This window comes from Amphiura filiformis, chromosome 18, assembly GCF_039555335.1.
Source record: "Amphiura filiformis chromosome 18, Afil_fr2py, whole genome shotgun sequence".
Lineage (NCBI taxonomy): Eukaryota > Metazoa > Echinodermata > Ophiuroidea > Amphilepidida > Amphiuridae > Amphiura > Amphiura filiformis.
The window spans coordinates 1,221,657-1,236,664 of NC_092645.1; the positions used below are offsets into that span (position 1 = coordinate 1,221,657).

Here is a 15,008-nt window from a genome sequence, read left to right on the forward strand (position 1 = left end):
GGTCAAATTTAAAAACAACCTTCAAATTCAACTAAGAAGGTGTGAAATTGCTCGTCTTTGCACATAAATTACCAATATGGTTAAATATTTCCAACATCTGCATTCATTTTTGAGTTATTCGCTTTTGTTTCAAAAATGATCAATCGATCAATATCGATCAATAGTACAGATATTTACTTGGTTGATATACAAAATGATTCTTTTTGCCTATGCCCATGAACCTGAGAAGTATCAATATTATGTTTTTTTGGTTTTCAAATTATCTTATTTTAAAAAGTTAAAACAATCATATCTCAAAATGCCAAATATGGACTTAGGGTCTTCTTGCGCTTAGGTCTTCATATGAATCATTGCCTGTATTGATATTGTTTTTGATGCCCTACTGCATCGGTATCGATAGTTCACTACACGGGCACCATAATTGTAAAGCCTTCACAAAAAGTAACGCAGCCGTTATGAATACGCTTATAATTAACAAAATCGTATTCACAATAATTGAATATAGTAATTGATTAGCAATAGGATTTTTAAAGAAAAGTAGCCGATTTGGAATAATGGTCAATTAAGGGGTATTTACTTTTGTGTGTGTTTATACTCTGTCTGACTCTCTTTTCTTTCCTTTTTCTGACTTTTAAGTTATCTTGTCGGCTAGGGATTTTTCGTTCTTTTTTTAATCTTGTGTCCATTTAGTTTCAAGTCTCAACTTTCTTTAATAGCTATCTTGTGGTCTTGTCCTGTTTGTGGTATTGTTTTTCCTTGACCTCTTTGTGAGGTCTTGCCTCATTATGTAATCCTCTACCAACAGTTCATTGCTTTATTGCAAGGGTTTGTTTGGTTTTAATAAAAAGGGTTTTTGTGTTTTATTTTCATGGTCCATAACTTTGTTAAGCTCGCAATGTGTTTTTTTTGTTTGTTTCGTGGCCCTAAGCCCTATATGTTGAGATCGATGCAGAGATAAACGCGTACTTCGTAAATATAATATTCACATGCAATGTAGTAATTACATATCGAGTTTTTTTTAATAGACCTTTATCATACACCCCTGTCCGAACGCGATTTTTTATATAGCGCCGCCAAATTTGGCGAAATCGTGTGTTCGATTCATTGGGCATGTTGGGCGGATTGTCTCAGATTGTATGCGCCCAATCTAGTCTCTGTTTCATGTCGCAAAAACGTACGTGTATTTGTAGTGAGCAGAATCAAGCCGGTCGCGGAGACTAGGCCATTGTTGTGTTTACATGTTTTTTGATTTTCAATCAGCTGTTTTCGTATTGAAAATGCCTTGGCCAACGAATGGAGCATAAATTTGCTTTGCCTTTGCGGCGGCTGAGATTTATATTACCTACACCGACTGTGTACATTATACACAGTCACAGCTATGACACTTGACAGCGACAGTCAGATCATCATGATGCCGTCATGTAAACAGTACATGATGATGAAGGAAGGTAAGCTTAAAATTATTTGTCTTTTCGTCGTGTTGTTACTTAACCCAGTCGCTCATAAATGCAGACACAACACCACACAACATTGAGTTTTTATCAAACAAAAGAGCAAAAGAGGAACCATATTTTATGCAGTCCAGTCGACATGTACGGTACTTGAAGTTTGTACATATTTCATATGACAATTTACTTTTAGAATTATTCATTTCATTTCATTTTTATTTATACACAGGAAAGCCCAGATCAGCCCTTGAGCTGATGTCCCTGTAGCCCGACACATCATGGCCCTATTGGTTCCTTCCTCGCCATACATGTATAGGGCCATGACTTCCATAGTATTGGAAAAAACGAGGCACTGAGGCAGTTGAACCGTGAACTCATGTCGTAATTTCAAAGGTTCACCCTGCATTCACAAAAGTACTCACATGTTCAGTTTTGTGATTATAATCCGGGTTATAATCCTTAAAAATACAATGTAACACTATGAAGACTTCCTGCGCATCTCTTTTCATTAAATCTGCATTTCACAGCAAAAAATGAAATTTATTCGCCACCATGGCCACCGTGTTATCTGTAGACTATGAGATATTAATGTTGTTATGGTGACGATCGCTACGGTCACAGTCACAAATTGAAATTTGGTCATTTTACAGTCTTACCTTAAATTTTCACACATGCACCAAATATGTTTTGTTTAAAAGTCTAATTTTCATGTGAGGAAGAAGTGATATTTTGTTAATAAAATTTGTTACTGTGTACCCTGGACCAGATAGGCTCAGACCTTTGTACGGAGAAGGACAGTGGAAATCGTAGTGATGGAGGTGCGAGTACCTTGGGCTAGTGTCTCTGGGGCCGTGTTGCAACTTCGAATTTGCTCGAGAAGTCTAGCCAAGAATTTGCTCACCGATACATGTAGCTTCACATTCTAGGCTAGAGACCATTGCATTCAAAATCTAGTCGGATTCGCTGAAGCATGACACCGTGTAAAGCAATGGAAGTTCAGAAGTAAACACAGCCGACTCATCAAAATAACTTTCATTCAAATTTCGACATTCAGAATCAATAACCTCTGGTGAAAAAACTTGCACCGCTGTCCGACCGAAAAACGATAGCAAAGCACTCTAGCATCGAATGCGTAACTATCCTGTGCAAATTCGAAGCTAGAGTTCTCCAGTAACTTCAAATTTGCACACGATAGTTACGTATTCGATGCTACTTGCTAAAGTGCGTTGGTATCGTTTTCAGTCGGACAACAGTACAATTTTTGCACCAGAAATTTATTTATTCTGTTAATATTGAAGTGGATGAAAGTCATTTCGATTAGTCAACTGTATCTTTTGAGCAAGATTTGCCTGTTTTGGACAGTCTAAAATTTTGCTGAGTGAAGTGTAATTTTAGCAACATTTTTGATGCAATATGCGGATTTAGGGTTTCTCTAGATACCGGAAGTCAATTTGTGCCGAAATTCCTTCCCACAATGCAATAAGCGTTTTGCATAACAATAGATACAGTTCGGAGGTTAATCAATATTCTTTGTTATGCAATATGCATATTTTTTGCATTGTGGGAAGTAATTTCGGCACAAATGTGTACATCCATATCAAAACGATGCACTTGTCGGCTGCTACATGTGTCTCATTTCACATAATAGCTAGGAATAAATACCAGACTCATCTCAAGTGGACGTCACTTCAAAACATCCCCAGGTCACATAGTTTAGGAACATGTTCTCTGTATTCCTAAATCAAGTGACTTTGGTATGATTTGAGGTGACCTCCACTTGAGATGAGTCTGGTATTTATTCCTAACTAGTATGTAAAATGAGACATGTAGCAGCCGACAAGTGCATCGTTTTGATATGGAAGTAGTACACAAATTGACTTCCGGTAGAGAAACCCTAAATCCGCATATTGCCTGTCGTAATCGGCTGTGTTTACTTCTGAACTTACATTGCTTTTCACGGCATAATGCTTCACTGCTTCAGCGAATCCGACTACATGTAGATTTTGAATGCAATGGTCTCTACTACTCTCATAGCCTAGTAGAATGTGAAACAAATTTGTATTGGAAATTTGGAAAATTTGGAACAAGAACAAGAATTTTGCTCCATTTTTCCAAATTTTCTACTCGATGACCCCTTTTTTGAAATCCGGTGGTGGTCGCATTGCATTCTCTAAATTTTCATCGTCAACCGTGTAATTGAATGGGATTATTTTGAAATTTTAAAACGCTTGAAATATCACAAACAAATAGGCCTATGTAAATAAATAATATAAATACAAGCTAAAACCGTTGGGGTTCGATAATGAACCCCACAAAACTAACCTAGTATATGGAAAATGTCATGCGGCCGGGCGGTTTCACAAGTTCCTGGCTCGATCATGCCATTCGCCGCCTGTTTAAAATCTTACACCCAATGACCATCTGTTTTCAAAATATTATACCCAAATGAACCCCTTTTTAATTTGCTTGTACCCAACAACCCCCTTTTTAAAATAATGTTTTGTACCCGATAGGCCCCTACTTCATGATGCCGATAGGCACATACTCGACACTTCTAAAGTTTAGTGCCCTCCCCCGGATTTGAGGCCTACAAAATTTGTTATCTTTAATTTCAGCCGAATATACTAGCTGGTACTAGTATATTCACAACACTGAAATAATAAAACACAAACAAATTGACACCCAGCATTGAGTGACATTGACATACTACGTATGGATTTATTATTTCAGATTTTGAAAACATATACTCTGGTGAACTGGTCCAAATCATAGAAAAGACATGACAGAGAGAAGACCGACACTTGTAAACAAAGATACAATTTAGGTGAGTTATTTCTGCGAATATTTTTGCATTCCATAATTACTTAATTCAGGACCATCACCAGGGGGGCAGGGCTGTCAACTTTTTGAAATTGCTTGGCGTGAGACAGAGGCGTACCGGGCTTAGCCGACTCCAATGTTCATTTTGTACCACGATTATTTTAGCCACGGTGCTCGATAATGTGAAAAGCGGGGGGGGATTAGGAGTAACAAATTATTCATGACGATGTGTGCGATTTTACTCATTATCCAGCTTTTTGCGTGAGATTTACTTCCTAGGCGTGAGATTATACTACCTTGGCGTGAGACTGTGAGAAAGTGACCCAATGCGTGAGACTCACGGCCAATGCGTGAGAGTTGACAGCCCTGATGGGGGGTGGTGTATGAAGTATTTTCAATGACTTGTTTTAAAGCAGGAATAGCGGCATGCCATAGGTTCCAGAGTAGTGCATGATACTCTTTGATTTAAAAAAAAATCAGAAAAATAAAAAAATTAAGTTTTTTAACAATTTTGAAGTGTATTTTATGTCTGTTGAAATATTTGAAAACATAAAACATGCCAGGAGATCCTTCCTATACCACTTTCAATGGCCAAAACCTGGGGCGTCGCTAATAATATGATTGGGGGGGTGTCTGTGTTTTGCAGACGGAAATATTTTTGACCAATTTTTAATTAGTAACTACTATAACATTCACAATGTCTATTACGTAACAACAACTATTTCGTAACACATTAAGGGGTACTACACCCCTGTGGTAAATTTGTGACTATTTTTGCATTTTTCTCAAAAAATAATAACACACTGGTAAGGCCAAAAAAAAAAAAAAGGTTTGTCTCAAAGCTCACGAGAAATTTAAAACAAATGCGCAATGCTTTTTTTTTTTTTTTATTCCCGACTTTTTTCATTATATTTTTTCGCCGATTTTTTCTGGAAAAAACTAAAAAAAAATTTTTTTTTGAAATAAAAAAAATTCCGCATTTCTTTTTTGTCAAATCGTGCGATTTTACAAACGCGCGCGCAAGCTTTGAGACAAACCTTTTTTTTTTGCCTAATAAAAGTTAAGTATATTATTGGGGCAAGGAATCAAATTACTACACTGAAATTTCAATGACTCAAGACAAGCGGTTCAGTATATATGATAGGAAACGAGGTACATACTAGCGGTACCTTAATTCTTATCATAAATAACAAACCGCTTGTCTTGGGTCACTGAAATTCCAGTGTAAATTGGATTCCTTGCCCCTATTATATACATAACTTTTACCAGTTAACAGTTACCACTGTGTTATTAGTTTTTTAGAAAAATGCAAAAATAGACACAAATTTGTCTAGGGGTGTAGTACCCCCTTAATCTTATGTCTCTTGCAATTTGCCGACAATCACATAGCTTTGACTACATTTGCCGACAATCACATGGTTTTGACGACAACTGTCAATTTTTGCTGACAAAATTGTGTATGGGGGGTGTTGCACCCCCATACCCCCCTCTAGCGTCACCCCTGGCTAAACCACAAGCTTCCAGGGACCCTGAACCCCACCCATGAGATGCTACGCTATATTTGATTAGTGGCATTGTGCACAATTGTGGTGACGCAGTACAACAAAAGCTTTTCATACACTCCTATCAAAGCAGTCAATCAGAAAAACTGTTAGAAAAGTACGCGAAATGCATTGATTGTGTATAATGTGCACTCTGCATACTACGTGCAGCGTTTCGTGCTCGTTCACATCGCTTAGGATTCATTCATTTTTCGGGTGGGTTGATGCATTTATATTTGTTTCTATTTTCCCATATTTTACTGTGATAATTTGTATTTTCAGCAAGAATCTTAGTTTTTTTCTTCTCTTGTATGAAATAGATTAATGTATTTGTTGCTGGATAAATTAGGCAAAATAATGCAATTGCGCTGATGTTGACGCATCTAATGCACGAGCCCCGAATATTAGATGCATCAACATCAGCATGCGTGCATTATTTTGTCTACTTTCTCTCCGAACAAATAATACACATTCATTATTAGTACATGTAAATATCAATATTTATCAATGTCATGTTGGAATATTGTGTACGAATTGAATCACTGAAATAAATTAATTTACAATATTTGTTTTTTGCAGCTTCATTCCGACTAATAGGGCCAGCCAGGCAGAAGAACAAGATCACCATGTCAGTTACTACCGAAGAGCTGAAAATTACCTTTGCTACCCCAACCCTGTTTGCAAAGAAGAACAAGATCACCATGTCAGTTACTACCGAGAAGTGCCGAAGAGTTGAAAATTACCTTTGGTTTAACATGGTGTTTCTGGTGCTGGATTTGCCATTGGGTGCTCCTTTGGCAAAAAATAAAACTTGTCCTCGCACTCTCTGTGGAAGACAGGGTCGGGTTGGTCGATTAAAATAAGAAAGCCAAAACATGTTTTACATCTAGGCATATGCTATTTGGGATATTTATCTATGAAATATACACATGCGCAATGTGCACAGGGACGATATATGCAGGTGAGGTATTCACAGGTGCAATCTGCACAGGTGGTTTATGCGCAGGGGTATCTGCACATCCGCAGGGGAAATCTGTGCAGGTACTGTATGCGCACTTGCACAGGGGCAATAAGTGCAGTTCATGTATGCACATGGGCAATCGGCGCATGCACAATGTGCGTATGGGCAATCTGTGCAGGTATAGTACAGGAGCAATTTGCGAAGGTAGTATATCTTGAATGTCTTAAAACAGGTTGGAAGTGTGTGAAAAAACTGTTTAAAAAAAATAACCAAAGAATAAATGTTTTCCAGATTATTAAAATTAGGGTGGGCCTGGTGAGGACAAGCAATTGAAATGAATTATTTTTTGGTCTTATCTATCCAGGTCAGCAGTAAATACAGAGAACTCAGTAATGCCAAGGACATTGGTCTTCCTATCTTAATGTGGAAAGGACACAAGCATTGCATAATGCATTACAAAATACAACATACTACTTTTTCAAACTCTGTTTTATTTTGACTTTAATAGCTTATATTGTACAAATTGTATAGAATATGAACTTATTTTGACTACAGCCATGTATGTACCAATCACAGGTATAAAAGGTTTGGAAAATCAACATTATTCGCTACTTGCATGGTTCCGCCATAGTGCACAATGTACAGGGGAGAGCCTTGAACATACATGAAAGGAAGAATTACATAACCTTACGCAGAATGTTATACAACAATTCCCATTCATGTATGCTGCCAGTTCGAGGCTCTCCCCGTACATTGTGCACTATGGCGGAACCATGCAAGTAGCGAATTGTACACCATATCTGGCTTTCTGATCTTGGATCTTTGTACGTAGAATGATAGAACATCTACTTTGTTTGGCTTATAATTTGCAAGAATGACTAGCTTGCTTACACTTGTTTATGTGCAACTAGCATAGGGTGGTGCTTCGCCTGACCATGTGCTGCCATTCTATATCAATATAGGATGTTTATGCATCTTGTTTTTACCAAGTATAAGCCGAACAAAGTATAGTACAAGGCATTATAGTGCTTCTCTTCTGAAGTTGAGAGTAACAATTTTGCAGTGGCAGCATCAAATTGTGTGTTGTTACCATAATTCCGCAGGCGTATCGTATACACACAGGTAAAGGGCAATTTGTACCCATGCTGACGATGCAGCCATGCAAACTCACTGACAGTTCGGAACTAGTTTCTTCCGGGGTGGGGCACTCACTAATAAATGGGTGACAGGGATGTGCGGCCACATTGACCCCATTTTTCAACTCCGTCTCACCCAATGAACCCCCTTTTTATTTTACCGAACTCCCTCTCCCCCAATGACCCCCTTTTTTGTTTTCCCGTTACCAAAAGACCCCCTTTTTCAAAAATTTTGGAGAAATTTCTGATAATCTCTCACAGAATTGTATGTATCCCCATGATCCACCAGTGGATCTTCTGCGACCCCTACGCAGAACTTCCAATAGTGGATTAACTGCGCACGGTGGGCGCAAATGCCAATGAATCCACAGTCGGATTTTCTGCGCACGTAGGCAGAAACTCCCCTCCATATATAAACAAATCCAACAAGCCAAGTGATAGTCAGAATTCAGGCAGCCATTACTGGGTCCCGTTTGCACCAAACTGGTGTTGTTACTGCCGAATTGGGTGGATTAAATCCGCTTAAAAATTGGTGTTGAATAGTATTGTGTTGTAAACCTTTATCATTCTTTTGTGTAGGGGTGTATGTGTAACACAGGTGATGGAATGCAGTTTAATATCCCCGCCAAGGCCATGTCATTTCACATTTTAGGTGGAATACACCTAAGGGGGACCCAGCTATGGCTGCCATTGAGGTGTAGGAATGCGCGAAAATGGATTTGTCTATAGCGCCGGTGGAATTAATTCTGCGCACGGTCACAGGGAATCCACTGACGGATTTTTGGCGCACGATATAATCTGAGACGATTAGGTCTACCTTAGGATTAAAACATTACTTTCAGTGCATGTACGATGATTATTTATTATACTTTTTTTTATTTGTTATATTTCTTGTATCTTAATACCCACTGACGGATTCTCGGCGGACGTGCGCAGAAATTCCCCTCCGTATATAATGCCGGTGGAGTTATTCTGTGCGAGGTCGCAGGGAATCCACTGACGGATTTTCGGCGCACGTGCGCTGAAAATCCCCTTCATATATAGCACCGGTGGAGTAATTCTGCGCACGGTCTCAGGGAATCCACTGGCGGATTTTCGGCGCACGATGAGACGAATAGGCCTACCCTGGAATTCATATCTCTTATGAAACAAGCTAGCATAATATTAAATCATTGCAATTCATGAGAGGATTAAAACGTGCGCCGAAAATCCGTCAGTGGATACTCTGCGACTGTGCGCAGAATTACTCCATCCGCGCCTACATACGGACGGGAGTTTCAGCGCACGTGAGCCGAGAATCCGTCAGTGGATTCCCTGCGACTGCGCAGAAATACTCCACCGGCGCCTAGTATATACGGAGGGTTGTTTCAGTGCACGTGCGCAGAAAATCCGTCAATGGATTCCTTGCGTCCACCGTGCACAGTTAATCCACTCTCGGAAGTTCTGCGTAGGGGTCGCAGAAGAGCCACTGGTGGAATACATAACTCAGAATTGCCTTATTTTTTATTATTTTTATTCAATTTTGTATAAGATCCTGTGTCATATAATGGGGTACCCAAAAAGGTGGCTTTGTTACATTTTGATGTGCAGCTTGGATTTCAAAACACTGTCTCTTGAGTATTCCTTCACTTAGAAGATTCAATTAGGTCTTAAATTGAGGCTAATTTATTCTAGATTACTCATGTTTTTATCGTTTGGCATGAAATGTGCCAAGGGTGGCTGAGGATTAGGGGGAGGAGGATTAGGGGGAGGGATTCATATCGTGAATTTGATTTAAAACCCCCATTAAAAATTTGAATCTAGTTAAAAAATGTCTAAATGGACTCCCAGACATCTAAACCAAGTAAATAAATACAGAAGTTCATTTAAAAGACCAATACTTGCTCAGAATGATTGTAAATGTAAAAACAAATGGTGGGGTTACATCCTCCCTACTTTGTGATTGTTTTTGCTCGCACTCTCTCATTTTTTAACCGATTTCCATAAAAAAGGTGTCAAAATGCTCAGGAGGATGAACTACTTCAAATGAGATGTGTAGGTAAAATGTTTGAACCATTTAATTTTTTTACTATGTAACACAAAGGTACCCCAGGTTGTGACACAGGACCATAAACTTTTATGTTGCAGGGCCTAGATTTCAACGAGAATCACAGAATCGATTCTCGTAATGACTCTCGTAAGATTCGGTTGCGAGAATCAACTTCCCTCATTGTATCATACAGTAAGTGCAGTGATTGTGTATTTTGATTCTCGCAAACCAAGACGAAATCTAGGCCCTGTGTTGTCCCAAATTTTTCCCAAGTCTCACTGAATGACACGGGTGAATGACCCCTTTTTGGTCAGATTCTCCCCAGTCTCACAAAAGACCCCTATTTTGAGACCAGACCCCTTTTTTGGTGTCTAGGCTCTCACCGAAAGATCCCTAGTTCGAACTGTTGTCTGCATATTCCCTGTCACTTCCAGAGTCGAGTGCCCCCCTGTTTCTTCTGGTTTCTGTACATTTCTGTGTTTGAAAACAAATTACATGTATTACTGTATTGATTCAATCCATCTGTAAAAGACAGATCATGTACCTTCATTTGTCATTCCTGCACTGAGGATAGACCTGGAAAAAATGTTTACTTTATTCTGCTTCTGCTCATAGTCATATAAAGAAAAACTTAATTGATGGGATTGGGAAATACACTATACAGCAATGTAGGAAGTTTCCCTCCTGAGAATTTCCCATAATTTTCTTTTGCACTTCTTTATCTACAGAAGCAGAATTTCCTCCAAATCACAAATTATGTGGCAAGGAGCTGCGCCGATTGCCTCCGTTTTTCATGGCCTGTTCTTGGGTGTTCCTTAAGTGACACATTAAAGTGTTTTTAAACCTTTAACTTGTATGTGCTTGCTTTATTTACGGTACATTATAACTTCCCTTCATGCTGTATACTTAGTACATTATTATAACTTACCTACATCCTGTCGATAATCAGATGTGATAAATAGCGATTGGCCCTCTCCCACTTGAACAGACTTGAGACTGTCACACACAATTTTTGTCCCTCTCCCACTTGAACGGACTTGAGTGTGTCACTCACAATTTTTCAGAAGTACTACATTTTCATCAGAATAATACAAAACAGGTGTGGGTCTGCACTGATCTGTCTGAACTGACAAAATTGTGCTCATCTTTAATTTTAGTTTTACGTAAGGCCAAATTAAAAAATAAACATGCTTCATGTCCCCTCCCGCTTCCTTTTTTAAGGTTTCTTCAATTATATTTATTTTTTTAAATTCAGTTGTAACGTTCCAAAAATATGTCTAGGAAGTAGAGATGCTTTCTAATATATAACAGGGGTGTGAGTGACCACAGATAAAAAGAAAGTTTGAAATTGGGAAAGCTCCTTTACTTTTGTACAGAGGAAGTGCAGAAAAAATGATAAAAATCTAAGATCAAAAAGTTCTCTGATATAAGAAACACTTTTGGAATGGAAGGTCTTGTGATAATTAGAGGGGCCTACCTTTGAGAAAAACAAATAAAAAAGGCGCTCCTGCTTTTCCAGGCATTATTGTACGCTAAGGGGCGCACCATTAGATTTCAGGGGGGCATGGGAGTTTTTGAAAAAAAAAAACTTTGCCCACTAGTGAGGAAAAAAAAAAAAACTTTGCCCACTAGTGAGACAAAAAAAAAAAATTTTGCCTCACTGATGAGTAAAAAAAAAATGTCCCCACCCAACTTTGTATACAAATTTACATTAAAATTGAAAAAAAATAACTTCGCCGCCAAAGGCGGCGAAAAAAAATAATTTGGTGCTCTTGGAGGCGAAAAAAAAAATTCCGCCTGACCAAAACTCCCATGCCCCCCCTGAGAATCTAATGGTGCGTCCCTAAAACTGCTCTCTTTAATTAGTCTAATTATGGGTATTTACACCGATTTTACGATAAAAACACCTCTTCCTCCTTTTTTTTCAAAAACCAGGATGTGAAACATGCTTTATTTTTTACTTGGCCTGAAGTTCATAGTCCCATACCATTTGTAAGAAATTTAAGCAACATGCTTGATAAAATATGTGACCCGGCAGCACAAACGAGCCGTAAATTCCCTAAATTGTATTCTGTGTTACGGTGTAAAATGTGTACGAAGGTCGTATTCATCGATAACTTAAGCTGGCCCGACTTCCGTCTTATTTTGATAGTCAAAAACTAATCAATAATCCTATTGTTGAAGTGGATAATAAGCTTCTACCTTAGATGGCCGGCTATAGAACTTTTAATAGCTCTGGTCTTTGTTTGCTTTTGCTAAATCCTGTTCAAGTGGTGGGTTACCAGGCATTGTATTTTGTACAGGTATGCATAACCAACAATTAACAATGAGAGAACTTTCTTAAACCTCGTTGACTTGGGGATGATTTGAAATGACCGCCAATTATGACTGTTTGATATATATTGCCAGCAATGTGGAAAAAGAGACACATGTAAAAACGTAAATAGCTATAATTTTGTTGAAGGAGCAAAGTTTAACAAACCATAACCTCGCTTCTGGATATCGTTTGAAGTCAAATGATATACCATTTTTAAGTTTATGATGTTTATTTTTAAACACGAAATAAAACAAAATTGACCGGGGAGGAATTTACGGCTCATTCGCCGTGGACGGTCACATATGTGCAATATTAGTATATTATTGTGCGTGGTGTGGTTAAGCCAATCGGGAAAACCATGCAGGACTTTGCAGGTACAGGCAATCTGCTTCTACTTGGATGAGCCTTGAGGGTGCTAGGGATCATGCAGGCATCTACAAGTACTACACTCTGAAATGGAATGTCAGAAAGCAGATAGGGTGAAGAGGAAATAAATCAAAGAGGAATTAATTACACAAACAGAAAAGAAAGCTTGTTTACAGACAACAACAGTGAATGACACAGGGTTGCTATTAGCTTTTAAAATGATACAGTACTTGTGAAGTATGAGAAGAGGTTTTGTGAGGCCCGAATCATACTGTTTATACCGTTCTGGCTAGATTCAAGTGAAAACTTTGGTTTAAATTTCTGTGTACAAATTTTTTTTTTTCATAAAATACAATTTACAATTAATGCTCCTTCCTTCCATCCCAATTTTCTTCACTAGTCTTGTTCTTTGTACTGTTAGCATGCTTGTCTGGGATCCTCAACGTTTATCCTACAGGAACTAAAATTTAAAAAGATCATCCAAAGCAAATCATGGAAATGGTACGGTACAGTGGCCCTTAAAACTTGATTATGAGTTTCATGTCTACGCTTGTGTGTGAATTCTTTACTGCGATTTAAAAAAATTGAAATAAAATGTGGTTGAATTCATTTGCATTCATTTTTTTACTCGGATTGCAATTTGCATAAATTTACTAAACATACTATACCTGCTGGAATGTGCCTTAGTAAATCTTTCAATTCTTCAATACGCAAACTTGTGCCCGAAGTCTGCGTTTGATTTGTTATTCTGCATTTTGACTGTACTAATGAAACTTTGGAAAATAACGAATAATGAAAAGTTACCAGATTTTATTTTGGAAAATACATGTAATTATGTGACTGGAAACTTGGAATCAAGTGCCAAGGGCCTGATCTTAACCTTAATTTCATGAATTTGTAATTGTTTGAGCATTGAGATCCAGAGTCGAAAATGTGTAGGCCTACCGTACCGAAGGTTTGGTGAAAGTTGACCAATATTTTAGCATGTTTCTGCACGGAGCAACCGTTTCAACACAGATATCGACTTCTAATGACGACCCGGAGCAACTTTTATCGAATTCAATTCCCAACATTTGCAGTGTAGGCCTGTACACACAATTAAAAGTCGTCTTCATATTGGTTCAATTTGAAGCATGAGCAAGTGATGGCATAATAAAAGTCAAAATATATAAATTCACTATTTGTTTTGAAGTCGACTCAGTCAGTACGTACCATGCATTGCGGTACGGTATCACAATAAAAATTATACATTTTAAGTTGAATGTGGCAAGCAAGTTGCGTTGAGTTACGGCATAAAGTATCCGGAATGCACCCACCGCAAAACAATTGCGGCGTAGTATGAACGGGCCTGCAGTGCACTACTCTGCTACTATCTGTGGTTCACCTCTTAAAAGTTTGGTAGTGACGTTAACATTTTTTGTGGCTGCGCCGCAAATGTGTGGGCAAACTGCCCTTGGCCTTGTACGTGTGCTTGTACACTCTGTGCGATTAACGTTACACATGCAGTTCGATAACTGCGCACAGCGAAATACGTAACCATGCATTGCTTAGTACATGTACGTCACTACCGAACTTTGATGTGAACCACAGTCATGACAGTATACTCATCATGTACTAATTTGATACGTATGGCTGGTTAGATAATATGATGTGTGTTAGTACTGAGTGTTTACATGACATATTAAAAGCTTACCATGTCTGATTTATATCCAATACACGATGTTATCCTGAGACGATTCGTCTCAGATGTGATCGGTCATGTTTAGTAAATAAGTACATGAGTACATGACATGAGTACATTGACAGTATCATCATGACTGTCATCATGCTGTGTCATGAGTGTACTGCACATTTTTTGCCGATTGCTCCAATGCTCTGACAGTGTACATTACCATGCATAGGCTAGCGGCAGCGCCGTTGCCTCGCACAGTACATTGAGTTTATATCATGATGAACAAAACTGAATTGGAAAAGAGAATGACAAAATAAACTGAATTTTGAAAGTGTATTTTGCATTCTCGTATCCCGGTCTCGTATATATTTTCGTTTTCTTCTCTGGTAATTACGGCGTGTGCTAATTGTGTGCATCATCGGGATCGGTTCAGCCCAAACGGAAAGATCGCGGGCCAGACTTGATAGTCGAATCAATCGATCACAGAATCAGAATCAGAATCCATCGCATAGTCCATCAGTCCTGGAATTGCTACGCACGATTATTTGCCCCGCCATGTTTATAGTTTCGGGATCGGGGTCGAAATACTTAGGCTACTATCGCGCAAAAAAGTAAATTTGGCGGCGCCCTATAAAAAATCGTAACTCAATAGGGGCAGACACGGGTGCATAACTGGGTCCCCCTTCGGGTCTATCCCACCTGAAATGTGAAATGACGC

The 15,008-nt window shown here is 38.6% G+C and overlaps 1 long non-coding RNA gene across 1 annotated transcript; it reads left to right on the forward strand.

Annotated features, from left to right (window-relative positions):
• Positions 1–1,047: 1,047 nt before the first annotated feature.
• On the forward strand, positions 1,048–7,404 carry LOC140139732 (uncharacterized). The gene is made up of 3 exons (XR_011857175.1): positions 1,048–1,448; positions 4,179–4,272; positions 6,389–7,404. It is a non-coding gene; the product is annotated as an uncharacterized lncRNA (long non-coding RNA).
• The last annotated feature ends 7,604 nt before the right edge of the window (positions 7,405–15,008 follow it).